Below are 15,999 nucleotides of genomic sequence, written 5' to 3' on the forward strand. Positions count from 1 at the left end.
TCTGGAGATTGCAAATGAACTCATGAATGATTCAGAAGAGGCTTGCAAGAATGTGATATGGTCAAACCAGACACAAAATTCAACTGCTTGCCGTGGAAGTGGGTTGCCCCCTTGGAAAATGAGCCTAATCTTCCCTGCCAGTCCCAAACAGTGTATTTTGTCATTGAGCCTTGGCTTGTCTTTGTCGTTGTGGCTTGTGCAGCCCTTTGAGACACTTGTGATTTAGGGCTATATAAGTAAACTTTGATTGATTGATTTGATTGATTGATTTGGGGGATCCAATGTTTGAAGGAGGGCTTGTCGATTTTATGATTGTGATCGTTGAGTTCGATCACGGTGATCAGCTGTTTTTGTTCCTGACATAATCATTAAACTTGTTGTATGTGTTGGTACTCATTATTTTGCAGTACCTCCAATTTCAAACAACACTTTAATGTATTTTCATTCAATAAAATATACTAGGGTTGTCCCGATACCAATATTTTGGTACCGGTACCAAAATGTATTTCGATACTTTTCTAAAAAAAATAAATAAAAAAAAATAAAAATTTTCATAATTGGCTTTATTTTAACAAAAAATCTTAGGGTACATTAAACTTGTCCTTAAATAAAATTGTGAACATTCTAGACAACTTGTCTTTTAGTACCGTATTTTTCGGAGTATAAGTCTCTCCGGAGTATAAGTCGCACCGGCTGAAAATGCATAATAAAGAAGGAAAAAAACATATAAGTCGCACTGGAGTATAAGTCACATTTTTTGGGGAAATGTATTTGATAATAGACATTTGAAAGGCAATTTAAAATAAATAAAGAATAGTGAACAACAGGCTGAATAAGTGTACGTTATATGAGGCATAAATAACCAACTGGTATGTTAACGTAACATATTATGGTAAGAGTCATTCAAATAACTATAACATATAGAACATGCTATACGTTTACCAAACAATCTGTCACTCCTAATCGCTAAATCCCATGAAATCTTAAACGTCTAGTCTCTTACGTGAATGAGCTAAATAATATTATTTGATATTTTACGCTAATGTGTTAATAATTTCACACATAAGTCGCTCCTGAGTATAAGTCGCACCCCCAAACTATGAAAAAAACTACGACTTATAGTCCGAAAAATACGGTAGTAAGTAAACAAACAAAGGCTCCTATTTTGTCCGCTGACATATGCAATAACATATTGTGTAATTTTTCATTCCATTATTTTGTCAACATTGTGAAGGACAAGCTGTAAAAATGAATTATTAATCTACTTGTTCTTTAACTGTTAATATCTGCATATTTTCCGTTTCAGCATGTTCTATCTACACTTCTGTTCAAATGTAATAATCACTTATTCTTCTGTTTGGATACTTTTCATTAGTTTTGGATGATACCACAAATGTAGGTATCGGTCCGATACCAAGTAGTTACAGGATCACACATTGGTCATATTTAAAGTCCTCATGTGTCCAGGGATGTAGTTCCTGAGTTTATAAACATAATATAGGTTTTAAAAAGATTGAAAAATATCGATGTAATCATAGTAGTATCGATTAGATACGCTCCTGTACTTGGTATCATTACAGTGGATGTCAGGTGTAGATCCACCCATGGCGTTTGTTTACATTGTGATGCCGGTGTGTAGTGAAGCATGTTTAGCTATTCCTCGTCTTGTAGTGATAATGTTACTTGTAAGAAACATACTTTATTTGTCGCCATGGAGGCGAGGATTAGTGATTTAGAAGTAGCTAAAACACTGCTGACTACGGATGGACTTTAGCCGCTCGCTCGCTAGTCTTAAAGCACATCTTCCTGAGGGCGTTTCAGTGTTATAACTTCACCTTTATCTTTAGTTTTTAAGCCAAAATGCGTTTGTCTCCCTTTTTTGTCTACACGCTGTGTCTGCTTCTAAGTACTCTGTGATTGTGCGCTGCCGAACATGCTCCTCTGCTCGTAAACCCATCATGACGTGACTAGGATGGTGGAAGCTGGAGATCGAACCAGGAACCCTCAGGTTGCTGGCACGGCCGCCCTACCAACCAAGCCACGCCGTCCCCTAGTCCTGATACAACTTATTCCTAAAGTGAGGATTCGATTTAGAATCGATTCTCGTTTCAAACCGATTCTCGCAATGTTTTATATATAAAATATTACTTTTTCAAAACATATTACAGGTTAGAAAAGTGTCTTCTGGTTTAATGGGGACGGCCTTTAAACACATATTAAAAATGCATTATATATAATATTTTTATTTTTATTTTTATTTTTTTATTTAAAATACATTTTGAAAAATAATCGATTTTAAGTCGGGATGAATAAGAATCGCCATTTATATTTTTCTATAAATTAAATCACACTGCAAAAAGTCAATGTTCAAAAACAAGAAAAAAAAATACAAAAATTAGGGGTATTTTATTTGAAGTAAGCAAAATTATCTGCCAATAGAACAAGAAAATTCGGCTTGTCAAGACTTTCCACAAGTAAAATTAGCTAACCTCAATCAACCCAAAAATACCTTAAAATAAGTATATTCTCACTAATAAGTGCATTTTTCTTGGTAAAAAAAAGAGACCTTTTTGCTCAATATGTTGAAAAATATTCTTAAATTAAGTATATGTTCAAAAACAAGAAAAAAAAATACAAAAATTAGGGGTATTTTATTTGAAGTAAGCAAAATTATCTGCCAATACAACAAGAAAATTCGGCTTGTCAAGACTTTCCAAAACAAGTACAATTAGGTAACCTCAATGAACCCAAAAATACCTTAAAATAAGTATATTCTCACTAATAACAAGTGCACTTTTCTTGGTAAAAACAAAAACAGACCTTTTTGCTCAATATGTTGAAAAATATTCTTAAATTAAGTAAATGCTAGTGCCGTTATCTTGACATAATGATATGCATACATCATGATTTTTTTTTTCATGCTTTAAGTAAGAAATTATTACTTTAAAAAAGTAGTTTTATACTTGTGAGTGTTGATGACACAGCTTTGCATCAGTTGATATTCTAGTTTCAAGCATGTTTTACTCAATATAGGTCAGGGGTGCTCATTACGTCGATCGCGATCTACCGGTCGATCTCGGAGGGTGTGTCAGTCGATCACCAGCCAGGCATTAAAAAATAGTCCTAAAAATGAGCGATCATAAATCTTCACTATGACGTCACTTTCGTCACTTGATTGACATTCACGGCACCCGAGGGTCTTCTGAGATGACGCTGGCTGCTGCCAGCTCATTAAAATTACCGACTGGAAGGCGAGAAACACTTTATTTCAACAGACTCTGGCGCCGTACCTGTCGTCAAAACTCCAAAGACCGACTGCACAGTTGCACAATAATAGCGCTTCTTCATCCTGCCTGCGCTACCAAAATAAGAGTCTCAGAAAGCTGGCGTGCACAAGCTAGCAAGCTGCGGAATTTGCCGACAATGTATTTCTTGTAAAGTGTATACAAAGGAGTACGGAAGCTGGACAAATAAGATGCCAAAAACCAACCACTTTCATGTGGTATTGGACAGAAAGGACTTTTTTTCTCTTCCATTCGAAAATGCGGACATTATCAGCACTACTGTCTGATTCCAATCAATGCAAGTCATCAGAATCAGGTAATACACCAACTTATATTCTTGTCTTCATGAAAGAAAGGAATCTATATGTGTTAAACATGCTTGTATTATCTTTAACCACCTTTAACTTGTTAACAATATTAACTATATGTGTTAAACATGCTTGTATTATCTTTAACCACCTTTAAGTTGTTAACAATATTAACTATATGTTAACAACCTTTAACCACCTTTAATTTGTTAACAATATTAACTATTTGTGTTAAACATGCTTGTATTATTTTTAACCATCTTTAACTTGTTAACAATATTAACTATATATGTTAAACATGCTTGCATTATCTTTAAACACCTTTAACTTGTTAACAATATTAACTATATGTATTAAACATACTTGTATGATCAATAAACACCTTTAACTTGTTAACAATATTAACTATATGTGTTAAACATGCTTGCATTATCATTAAACACCTTTAACTTGTTAACAAAAACATATATTTCATAAATAAGTAAATATAAATTATATATATGAATGAGGTAGATCCCCACGACTTGATCAATTGAAAAGTAGCTCGCCTGCAGAAAAAGTGTGAGCACCCCTGATATAGGTCATCAAATCTCAGCAACAAGCTGTAATATTTTACTGACATCATTTAGTACCAAAACACTAACATAAAATCTGCTTAGTGAGAAGAATTATCTTATCAGACAGAAAATAAGCAAATATCACCCTTATTTGAGATATTTAATCTTACTTAGATTTCAGTTTTTGCAGTGCACATTTTGCCTGTAACAGATTGATTTCAGGTTTGGCAATATGAAAGTTACAAACATTTAAATCTGAATTTGTTAATAAAGCACAGCAGTTTTTTTTATTTTTTTTATTTTTAATTTGACAAAATCTGTATTAGAAGGCTGCTCAGGAGAACATTTGCTCTGAAAACTGAAGTTTTGAGCAACACAACACAATTGTATCCCTCAAGTTCAGGCAAAAATGACACCATCTAATTCTCCTCATCCTACATAATGTGATTTACATTCTTTTTAGCCTTGCAGAGCAATATGAATTGTGTTTGGAGTGCTTTGTGCTCTAATGCAGCATCATTAGAAGCGTTTATGCATGCAGGAATACGTTCAATTACGCTTTCTCTTTGTAGATAAGTGGCAGTGGAGTCCTAATCGGATTAACCATGATTCTGTTCCGTTCACACATTTCTGCTGCTAATGGTACCATTCATAATAATATTTTATAAAATACATTTTCCACATGGCGATCGTGCTTCATGTTGCTGTGCAGAATTAGTAAACACCATTTGAACTAGGAGGAGCTGTGTTTGTGCGTGCGTGTGTTATTGTTATTGCGACTGAGTACTAATGCTGGAAATTATGTCAACGGCAGCCACATTTCCGTGACCTTTTTAAAGGTGTTACTGCAGCCTCGCAAGGATCATATTTGCAGATATTTTCCACAGCGCTACATTGCTTATTATATCTGTCAGTTCACGCCAACACTCTGGTCTTTGATTTGCAAAGGATAACAAATCTCATTTATTTACCGCGCACTGTCTTGAACTGTAAACAGAATTACCAATCATTTATGGCCGTGTTTTTCAACCACTGTGCCGTGAAATACAGTCTGGTGTGCCGTGGGAGATGATCTAAATTCATCTATTTGGGTTAAAAACATTTTTTGCAAACCGTTAATTATAGTCTGCAAATGATGTGTTGAGTGTCGGTGCTGTCTAGAGCTCAGCAGAGTAACCGTGTAATACTCTTCCATATCAGTAGGTGGTAGCTAATTGCTTTGTAAACGTCGGAAACAGCGGGAGGCAGGGTGCAGGTAAAAAGGTGTCTTATGCTTAATCTAAAAATAAACAAAAGGTGAGTGCCCCTAAGAAAAGTCATTGAAGCTTACGGAAGGCTTTGCAGAACAAAACTAAAACTGAACTGGCTACAAAGTAAACAAAAACAGAATGCTGGACGACAGCAAAGACTTACTGTGGAACAAAGACGGCGTCCACAATGTACATCCGAACATGACATGACAATCAACAAAGTCCCCGCAAAGAAGGATGAAAACAACTCAAATATTCTTGATTGCTAAAACAAAGTAGATGCGGGAAATATCGCTCAAAGGAAGACATGAAACTGCTCCAGGAAAATACCAAAAAAAAAGAGAAAAAGTCGCCAGAAAGAAACTAAAACTGAACTGGCTACAAAGTAAACAAAAACAGAATGCTGGACGACAGCAAAGACTTACTGTGGAGCAAAGACGGCGTCCACAATGTACATCCGAACATGACATGACAATCAACAAAGTCCCCGCAAAGAAGGATGAAAACAACTGAATTATTCTTGATTGCTAAAACAAAGTAGATGCGGGAAATATCGCTCAAAGGAAGACATGAAACTGCTACAGGAAAATAGCAAAAAAAAGAGAAAAAGTCGCCAGTACGAAACTAAAACTGAACTGGCTACAAAGTAAACAAAAACAGAATGCTGGACGACAGCAAAGACGGCGTCCACAATGAACATCCGAACATGACATGACAATCAACAAAGTCCCCGCAAAGAAGGATGAAAACAACTCAAATATTCTTGATTGCTAAAACAAAGTAGATGCGGGAAATATCGCTTAAAGGAAGACATGAAACTGCTACAGGAAAATACCAAAAAAAGAGAAAAAGTCGCCAGAACGAAACTAAAACTGAACTGGCTACAAAGTAGACAAAAACAGAATGCTGGACGACAGCAAAGACTTACTGTGGAGCAAAGACGGCGTCCACAGTGTACATCCGAACATGACATGACAATCAACAATGTCCCCGCAAAGAAGGATGAAAACTACTCAAATATTCTTGATTGCTAAAACAAAGTAGATGCGGGAAATATCGCTCAAAGGGAGACATGAAACTGCTACAGGAAAATACCAAAAAAAAAAAGAAAAAGTCGCCAGAACGAAACTAAAACTGAACTGGCTACAAAGTAAACAAAAACAGAATGCTGGACGACAGCAAAGACTTACTGTGGAGCAAAGACGGCGTCCACAATGTACATCCGAACATGACATGACAATCAACAATGTCCCCGCAAAGAAAGATGAAAACAACTGAACTATTCTTGATTGTTAAAACAAAGTAGATGCGGGAAATATCGCTCAAAGGAAGACATGAAACTGCTACAGGAAAATACCAAAAAAAAAGAGAAAAAGTCGCCAGAACGAAACTAAAACTGAACTGGCTACAAAGTAAACAAAAACAGAATGCTGGACGACAGCAAAGACTTACTGTTGAGCAAAGACGGCGTCCACAATGTACATCCGAACATGACATGACAATCAACAATGTCCCCGCAAAGAAGGATGAAAACTACTGAAATATTCTTGATTGCTAAAACAAAGTAGATGCGGGAAATATTGCTCAAAGGAAGACATGAAACTGCTACAGGAAAATACCAAAAAAAAAGAGAAAAAGTCGCCAGAACGAAACTAAAACTGAACTGGCTACAAAGTAGACAAAAACAGAATGCCGGACGACAGCAAAGACTTACTGTGGAGCAAAGACGGCGTCCACAATGTACATCCGAACATGACATGACAATCAACAATGTCCCCGCAAAGATGGATAAAAACAACTGAAATATTCTTGATTGCTAAAACAAAGTAGATGCGGGAAATATCGCTCAAAGGAAGACATGAAACTGCTACAGGAAAATACCAAAAAAAGAGAAAAAGTCGCCAGAACGAAACTAAAACTGAACTGGCTACAAAGTAAACAAAAACAGAATGCTGGACGACAGCAAAGACTTACTGTGGAGCAAAGACGGCGTCCACAATGTACATCCGAACATGACATGACAATCAACAATGTCCCCGCAAAGAAGGATGAAAACAACTGAAATATTCTTGATTGTTAAAACAAAGTAGATGCGGGAAATATCGCTCAAAGGAAGACATGAAACTGCTACAGGAAAATACCAAAAAAAAGAGAAAAAGTCGCCAGAACAAAACTAAAACTGAACTGGCTACAAAGTAAACAAAAACAGAATGCCGGACGCCAGCAAAGACTTACTGTGGAGCAAAGACGGCGTCCACAATGTACATCCGAACATGACATGACAATCAACAATGTCCCCGCAAAGATGGATAAAAACAACTGAAATATTCTTGATTGCTAAAACAAAGTAGATGCGGGAAATATCGCTCAAAGGAAGACATGAAACTGCTACAGGAAAATACCAAAAAAAGAGAAAAAGTCGCCAGAACGAAACTAAAACCGAACTGGCTACAAAGTAAACAAAAACAGAATGCTAGATGACAGCAAAGACTTACTGTGGAGCAAAGACGGCGTCCACAATGTACATCCGAACATGACATGACAATCAACAATGTCCCCGCAAAGAAGGATGAAAACAACTCAAATATTCTTGATTGCTAAAACAAAGTAGATGCGGGATATATCGCTTAAAGGAAGACATGAAACTGCTACAGGAAAATACCAAAAAAAGAGAAAAAGTCGCCAGAACGAAACTAAAACTGAACTGGCTACAAAGTTGACAAAAACAGAATGCTCGACGACAGCAAAGACTTACTGTGGAGCAAAGACGGCGTCCACAATGTACATCCGAACATGACATGACAATCAACAATGTCCCCGCAAAGAAGGATGAAAACAACTGAACTATTCTTGATTGCTAAAACAAAGTAGATGCGGGAAATATCGCTCAAAAGAAGACATGAAACTGCTACAGGAAAATACCAAAAAAAGAGAAAAAGTCGCCAGAACGAAACTAAAACTAAACTGGCTACAAAGTAAACAAAAACAGAATGCTGGACGACAGCAAAGACTTACTGTGGAGCAAAGACGGCGTCCACAATGTACATCCGAACATGACATGACAATCAACAATGTCCCCGCAAAGAAGGATGAAAACAACTGAACTATTCTTGATTGTTAAAACAAAGTAGATGCGGGAAATATCGCTCAAAGGAAGACATGAAACTGCTAAAGGAAAATACCCCAAAAAAAGAGAAAAAGTCGCCAGAACGAAACTAAAACTGAACTGGCTACAAAGTAAACAAAAACAGAATGCTGGACGACAGCAAAGACTTACTGTGGAGCAAAAACGGCGTCCACAATGTGCATCCCAACATGACATGACAATCAACAATGTCCCCGCAAAGAAGGATGAAAACAACTGAAATATTCTTGATTGCTAAAACAAAGTAGAAATATCGCTCAAAGGAAGACATGAAACTGCTACAGAAAAATACTTAAAAAACAGAAAAAGCCACCAAAATAGGAGCGCAAGACAAGAACTAAAACACTACACACAGGAAAACAGCAAAAAACTCAAAATAAGTCAGGGCGTGATGTGACAGGTGGTGACAGTACACCTACTTTGAGACAAGAGCTATAGTGATGCATGCTTGGTTATGCTTTAAAGTCATCAACAATTGCGACAACGACTCTTTACTGTCAGCCGAGTTTATGATTTCTGCTGGTGGCGTGCCTCCGGATTTTGTCAACGCAAAAAATGTGCCTTGCCTCAAAAAAGGTTGAAAAACACTAATGTATGGTAGAAGCCTAAAGGAGGAAAAAGTACTAACTGCAATACTATTAAACAGTCACCTTTGAATTAAATGTCTTTTACTATATTTTTTTCAGCTACTGTTGATTGATGAAGGCTGTTTATTAACTCTCGATACTGTTATAGACGTATAAAACATAATGGCTGAAATAAATCACATTTTCTTAACCAATTGCTGCTGATATATTTGTAATTAGGGCCCGCATGGCCCATTGCAAAAGGACTCCCTTCGGGAGTCCTTTTGCAATGGGACATAAGGACCTATTGTATTTGTAAGGTTTTATTCTTTATTCTTTATTCTTCCGCCGCCACATTAAACTGTAATTTGACCCACTTAACATGCTTCAAAACTCACCATATTTGACCCACACATCAGGACCTGCAAAAATTGCCTTTTTTAAAAAAAAACGAACCACAAAACTCAAAATTGCGCTCTAGCGCCCCCTAGGGGAAAAAAAACTAGACTGCCTGTAACTCCCACTAGGAAGGTCGGAGAGACATGAAACAAAAACCTCTATGTAGGTCTGACTTAGACCTACATTTCATAACAGTACATTGTCGGGCTAAAATCAACAGGAAGTTGGCAATTCCCCCTTCTAGACAAAAAAGTACTAAAAACAGTAACTTTTGCCTCTTTGAGCTGTAATTTGACCCACTTAACACGCTTCAAAACTCACCAAACTGAACGCACACATCAGGACTGGCACAAATTGCCATCTAATAAAAAAACCTAACCCCAAATTTAAAAATTGCGCTCTAGAGCAATTTTTGAATAAAACGGAGAAAAAAACTGCTCCTCGGAAGAAAAAAATGACAAAACTGCCTGTAACTCCCACTGGGAAGGTCGGACAGACATGAAACAAAAACCTCTCCGTAGGTCTCACTTAGACCTACATTTCATAAATTGACAACCCCCAGCAAAAATCAACAGGAAGTTTGCTATTCCCCCTTCAAAACACATTTTTTGTAAAAACCGGTCACCTTCCTTCAAAAACGAACTCCTCTGAGCGCGTTTGTCGTTTCGCCTTCAAACTAGCACAGGAGAGAGATTGAACCCTTGTGATTACAATGACGGAAGCGCTTTTTTTCTAACTGCTCCGGTTTTGATTTTATGACCCTTCAAAGACCCGCTGCGCTGATGCTGCTGCGCTGCTGTTTTTTTAAGATGGCTGCTTAAAAGCAGGAAGCACCAACATGCCCACACAATGCAGACAAGGCAGGTACACTAGACAAAAGTCTTGGGACACTTCAGACTAAAAGTAGACAAAAGTATTGGGACACTTAGGACTAGCACCTGCCAAATACGCGGGCCCGACCAATGCTGCTTGCAGCTTTAATTAATAGTATACATTTTAACTCTTTTTAACAGCCCGGTCCTTGCTTTTGTGTAATTGCCAGGCCAAAACGCTGCAGCAGCAGCAGCATCCCAAGTGTTTTCTGCTGGGAGCGAACATGTCATTCGCGTACTTCAATCACACGCTGTCCTCCGAGACCCGGGCCTGTTTGCCCGCCTGTCTACCCCTTTGTCCCCTTGCGTGGGGCTGTTGGGAGCAGGATGTGGCTGCACAGGCTATTAGCGCAAACCCCCGGCGGGTCCTCGGAGGAAGCCAGACATGCATGACCCTGGAAGCTCTGGTTCCTCCTGTGATGAAATATTTACTCTTATATTTGTTTTCCAGTTGCAGGTGTCTTGAGGAGTGTAACGGTACACAAAAATTTCGGTCCGGTACGTACCTCGGTTTAGAGGTCACGGTTCGGTTAATTTTTGGTACAGTAAGAAAACAACGAAATATACATTTTTTTTTGGTTATTTATATACCAAATTTGTAAACAATGGCAGAACATACATATACACACAGGGCCCATTGCCAGGGTTAATGTGGTCAACATATATACAATAAAAACTAAATAAGATAAGCCTCAGAATGGTTTCTTAACAAAACCTTTCTACATATAAAGTGCTTTTTTTGGATTGATTGATTGAGACTTTTATTTTTTTATTATTATTATTTTTTCTTTTATTAAATCAACATAGAAATCAAAGCTGCAAGCAGCGTTGGTTGGGCCCGCGTATTTGGCAGGTGCTAGTCCTAAGTGTCCCAATACTTTTGTCAAGTTTGAGTCCCAAGTGTCCCAATACTTTTGTCCAGTGTAAGTGTCCCAATACTTTTGTCCAGTTGCCCAATGCTTTTGTTCAGTGGTAGTAGTAAGTGTCCCAATACTTTTGTCCAGTGGTAGTCCTAAGTGTCCCAATACTTTTGTCTACTTTTAGTCCGAATTGTCCCAATACTTTTGTCTAGTGTACCTACCTTGTCTGCATTGGGTGGGCACGCTGGTGCTTCCTGCTTTTAAGCAGCCATCTTGAGAAAACAGCAGCGCAGCAGCATCAGCGCAGCAGCATCAGCGCAGCGGTTCTTTGAAGGCTCATAAAATCAAAACCGGAGCAGTTAGAAAAATTATTTCGATAACTTTTATTTGGAAGGGTTCAATCTCTCTCCTGTGTTAGTTTGAAGCTGAAACGACAAACGCGCTCAGAGGAGATAATGTTTGAAGAGAAGTGACCGGTTTATAAAAACTTTTTGTTTTGAAGGGGAAATTGCAAACTTCCTGTTGATTTTTGCTGAGGGTTGTCAATCTATGAAATGTAGGTCTAAGTGAGACCTACATAGAGGTTTTTGTTTCATGTTTCTCCGACCTTCCCAGTGGGAGTTACAGGCAGTTTTGTCATTGTTTTCTTCCGAGTTGCAGTTTTGTTGCCGTTTTATTTGAGATTTGGGGTTAGGTTTTTTTATTAGATCGCAATTTTTGCCAGTCCTGATGTGTGTGTTCAGTTTGGTGAGTTTTGGAGCATGTTAAGAGGGTGAAAATACAGCTCAAAGAGACAAAATTGACTGTTTTTAGTACTTTTTTGTCTTGAAGGGGGAATTGCCAACTTCCTGTTGATTTTTGCCCGAGGATATACAATTATGAAAACTAGGTCTAAGTCAGACCTACATAGAGGTTTTTCTTTCATGTCTCTCCGACCTTCCTAGTGGGAGTTACAGGCAGTCTAGTTTTTTTTCTTCCTAGGGGGCGCTAGAGCGCTATTTTGAGTTTTGAGGTTTGGTTTTTTGATAAAAAGTTTTGCCGTATATTACTGATGTGTGTGTAAAATTTGGTGAGTTTTGAAGTATGTTAAGGGGGTCAAATTACAGCGCAAAGTTGCGGAATAATAATAAAACCTTACAAATTCAATAGGTCCTTATGTCCCATTGCATAAGGACTCCCTTTGGGAGTCCTTATGCAATGGGCCCATGCGGGCCCTAAAAAACACACGATACACTTTCAACTAGAGCATCAACCCAAAAAAACCCCCTCTTCCCCCATTCACACTCATACACACCCACTCACACAAAAGGGGTTGTTTCTTTCTGCTACCAATATTCTGGTTCCCACAACATGGACAACACTTCTGCAAGAGACACAGTCCCTGAAACACACTTGATTGTTTGTGCTGCTGGTCCACTAACATTTTCATTTAATTACTTTTTTATTTTTTTAATGTAATTATCCTTATATTGTTTTACTTTCTTTTTTATCCAAGAAAATATGTATTTATCTTATCTAAAAAAAAAAAATAATAAATTAAAAAAAGGACCTTATCTTCACCAAATCAAATCAAATCAACTTTATTTATAAAGCACATTTAAAATTTACCACAGGGGTAGCCAAAGTGCTGTACAATGGACAGGTTAAAAGATAAAACGAGTACCGAGCAAACACAACACAACACAAACAGAACATGATAAAAAATAAATAAATAAAATAGAATAAATAAAAACATAAAAACAGGTTCACAGCAGGTGTATTATGGGGCGCCATTGCAGGATGGATATCACTCAGTGTTAAAAGCCATGGAATAAAAGTATGTTTTTAAGAGAGATTTAAAAACAGGAAGAGAGGAGGCTTGTCTAACACTCAGAGGTAGGCCGTTCCAGAGCTTGGGAGCAGCAACGGCGAAAGCTCTGTCACCTCTAAGCTTCAGCCTTGTGTCAGGGACCGTCAACAGCAGCTGATCGGCTGATCTTAAGGATCGGGTGGGGCAGTAATGCTGAAGGAGGTCGGAGAGATAGGTTGGCGCGAGGTTGTTTAGACATTTAAAAACAAATAAAAGGAGTTTAAAATGGATTCGATAACGCACAGGGAGCCAGTGAAGGGACGCTAAAATAGGGGTGATGTGCTCACGTCTGCAGGTCTGTGTTAGCAGACGAGCAGCAGAGTTCTGCACCAGACCTGGTTGTAAATGAAATTAGCTTCGTTTAAAGTTTTTTTTTAAAACCAGGTCCAGTCCAGATAATGTCCAAGGTTCAGCAACACACATTCATGTACACTGAAAAAAATATATATATAAATAAAAAAATAGAAACATTTTGGAACACAACAGATTGCATATAATCTATAAACAAAATTACATGTTCAAAACAAACAAACAACAGAAAATAAATGTATTTACAGTCCAGATTATGTTCAGGTCACTAAAAATTAGGGAATACAACAACAGATAGCATATAATCTATAAACATAATTACACTTTCAACATAAGCCTGCTGACATGAGACTTTTATTAGTAGATTGCACAGTACAGTACATATTCCGTACAATTGACCACTAAATGGTAACACCCCGATAAGTTTTTCAACTTGTTTAAGTCGGGGTCCACGTTCTTCTTTGGCAGCTTAGTCACAGATGACCATGCTAATTTACGCTCTTGTGTCAGACACTTATTTCAATTTGATGTTTATTTTTTTATTTAATTTATTTAAAAAAATTTTAAATTTTGTAATGGTACTTTAATTATTATTAAGTTTATTTATTTATTTGTTTTAATTTAAATCGTTTTGTCATCCTGTTTTAGTCAAATATTAGTAATATCTTTTCAGTTTTAATGAGTGTTGTAATTATACAACGCACATATTTAATTATCATTTTCACATTTTAACTTGATGTTTTGTTGATACGGTACATTCATGTTTGTTGACAACGCCGAGCATGACTGTACAAGCCAATTCTTGAGTGACAGTCCCTGTTGCACTTAGTGCATCTAATCTATAAACAAAATTACATTTTCAAAACAAACAAACAACAGAAAAAAAATGTATTTACAGTCCAGATTATGTTCAGGTCACTAAAAATTAGGGAATACAACAACAGATAGCATATAATCTATAAACATAATTACAAGCAAATTTCAACATAAGCCTGCTGACATGAGACTTTTATTAGTAGATTGCACAGTACAGTACATATTCCGCACAATTGACCACTAAATGGTAACACCCCAATAAGTTTTTCAACTTGTTTAAGTCAGGGTCCACGTTAATCAACATTAAACTGCTTCAAGTTGTTGCTCAGATGAAATAAAATGACACAACTTTTCTTCTACATATAAAAAAGTGCAACATTAAACAGGTTCAGATTAACTTTTCTTTCCCCCCCGCAGCCTGGCTAACTTGGCAGTAAGAGGATTGATTGATTGATTGAAACTTTTATTAGTAGACTGCACAGTACAGTACATATTCCGTACAATTGACCACTAAATGGTAACACCCGAATAAGTTTTTCAACTTGTTTAAAGGGGAACATTATCACCAGACCTATGTAAGCGTCAATATATACCTTGATTTTGCAGAAAAAAACCAAATATTTTTTTAACCGATTTCCGAACTCTAAATGGGTGAATTTTGGCGAATTAAACGCCTTTCTATTATTCGCTCTCGGAGCGATGACGTCACATCGGGAAGCAATCCGCCATTTTCTCAAACACCGAGTCAAATCAGCTCTGTTATTTTCTGTTTTTTCGACTGTTTTCCGTACCTTGGAGACATCATGCCTCGTCGGTGTGTTGTCGGAGGGTGTAACAACACGAACAGGGACGGATTCAAGTTGCACCAGTGGCCCAAAGATGCGAAAGTGGCAAGAAATTGGACGTTTGTTCCGCACACTTTACCGACGAAAGCTATGCTACGACAGAGATGGCAAGAATGTGTGGATATCCTGCGACACTCAAAGCAGATGCATTTCCAACGATAAAGTCAAAGAAATCTGCCGCCAGACCCCCATTGAATCTGCCGGAGTGTGTGAGCAATTCAGGGACAAAGGACCTCGGTAGCACGGCAAGCAATGGCGGCAGTTTGTTCCCGCAGACGAGCGAGCTAAACCCCCTGGATGTCTTGGCTCACACCGTCCCTTATGCCACCGAAGATGATCAAGAGAAGAATATCGACCCTAGCTTCCCTGGCCTGCTGACATCAACTCCAAAACTGGACAGATCCGCTTTCAGGAAAAGAGAGCGGATGAGGGTATGTCTACAGAATATATTCCATCCATCCATCCATCTTCTTCCGCTTATCCGAGGTCGGGTCGCGGGGGCAGCAGCCTAAGCAGGGAAGCCCAGACTTCCCTCTCCCCAGCCACTTCGTCCAGCTCCTCCCGGGGGATCCCGAGGCGTTCCCAGGCCAGCCGGGAGACATAGTCTTCCCAACGTGTCCTGGGTCTTCCCCGTGGCCTCCTACCGGTCGGACGTGCCCTAAACACCATTATGTTTCTCAGTTCAGATATTCAATATCTTGTATTTGCAGTCTATTCAATTGAATATACGTTGAAAAGGATTTGCAAATCATTATATTCTGTTTTTATTTACGAATTACACAACATGCCAACTTCACTGGTTTTGGGTTCTGTACTACGCTGCTATGTGGATCAAAGCGATTACCATTATTTTCTTTCGCTTTTATGAATTGAGTGGGTTCGCTAGTTTTAATGTCGTGCTTTTCTACAAGCCTTGTACACACAGGTTTCTTTAAAATG

At 37.9% G+C, this 15,999-nt stretch overlaps 1 protein-coding gene across 1 annotated transcript in view; it reads left to right on the top strand.

Annotated features, from left to right (window-relative positions):
- Positions 1–15,999, top strand: part of dars1 (aspartyl-tRNA synthetase 1) — a 144,541-nt gene that overhangs the window by 67,141 nt on the left and 61,401 nt on the right. The gene's annotated exons all lie outside the window — the stretch shown is intronic.

Source organism: Nerophis lumbriciformis, linkage group LG31 (genome assembly GCF_033978685.3).
Source record: "Nerophis lumbriciformis linkage group LG31, RoL_Nlum_v2.1, whole genome shotgun sequence".
NCBI classification, from domain to species: Eukaryota; Metazoa; Chordata; class Actinopteri; order Syngnathiformes; family Syngnathidae; genus Nerophis; species Nerophis lumbriciformis.